Source organism: Amblyomma mixtum, chromosome 8, assembly GCF_055824585.1.
Source record: "Amblyomma mixtum isolate Tamu chromosome 8, ASM5582458v1, whole genome shotgun sequence".
NCBI lineage: Eukaryota > Metazoa > Arthropoda > Arachnida > Ixodida > Ixodidae > Amblyomma > Amblyomma mixtum.
In genome coordinates, this window is record NC_143019.1 from 115,905,052 (window position 1) to 115,906,443 (window position 1,392).

The window sequence follows — 1,392 nt, forward strand, 5'->3', positions numbered from 1 at the left end:
TTCGAATTATTGTACGCAGGCCATGCCTGCGACGCAGTTCGTTCGCGCACCATCGTGTTGACAGAAGCAAACAAAGTGGGCGGCGTAATGAAAAGTCATCACAGAGTCGCACCTCAGTTATTCGCGTGCTGTTTCTGGCGTTGTGACAATAATTGTTCAACTTTTACTGGAGGTTTTAGTTTGGTGGCGGTATAGGCACTGTATGATCTGGCGTCATTTCAAAGCGGTCACTTGGGCTGAACCTACTGCGAGTAGGATGCTTTGGCGCAGATAAATTTCGCGAGAAGGCCGACGGCAATACATTAGCTTAGCTAACCGAAGGGTTTTAGTAACCTTCATCATTTAATTGTGGACTATGCCACCACCACGGCACAAAAATTAATTTTTCCGTTCAATCCTAGAAGAACGCTGTAAGGGATCGGTAGCATTCGCGGGGATCATTGGAACGTGGCTGGGGGCACTCAAAGCGGAGCGTCTCCTTTCTTGGAACGCGGCCGCTCGCGAACGCGCCGGGAAGTACGGGTGTCCACCCGCCCCGCGGAACCGATTCGCGCACGTTCTGGCACGAATGTGTATTTGTGTTTGTTTTTATTTTTATGTTGTGGTGGAGAGAACGTTCTACTCCGCACATGCTGGCACGACCGTGCGTTTTTCTGGAAAGGGTGTTACCCTACGGTAGTTGGAGGGCTGACCATGCTCTCGATTAGCCAATGATATGAAGAATGTAGAATGATTGGGTGCTACGGAATGTGGGCCGGGCCTTTAGGGCTTTAAAACCGGGCCCCGGAGCCGGAAGCGGGGTTCTGCGCTAAGGTCAGGTGCTATGCATCTTCGGCTATGCCGAGTAGGGGCCTCCCCTAGTGTTAGCCAGTTCCACCTTTTTTGTTGTTTGTCCCTTTGCTGCTTAATTTTGTCTCTTTATGCCTGAACTTGTATCTATTGTAAATAGCTGTACATAAACTTCAACTATTCGCCTTACCCCTGCGTGTCAACTCATCGAGAGACCGTCTCTGACGGGGCACCCCTGGTGCGAAGATGAAACTTCAGTCTTCAAGTTAAGCAAACCGTCTCTGACGGGGCACCTCTGGTGCAAGGAAGGCAAAGAACCTGTGAATTGTGCTAGGCTGCGCTCCTGCGTATTTCAGAGATAGGAGACACACAATCACTGAGCTACGCCTTACCGAGCCGAAAGACGGCTCTATTTACCACCACACCCCTCGCATGGTAATTATTATCAAACCCTGGATAAAGCTGCTGACGCTGGCCCTCCCATATCCTAATATTAATTCCCGCTACCGCCAAACGCTCACCAATTCGTTTTGCGCCCTCTGCAACTACTCCACCGCCACCTTTGCCCACATTGGATTCCAATGCCCGTCGGATCCTCTTCCG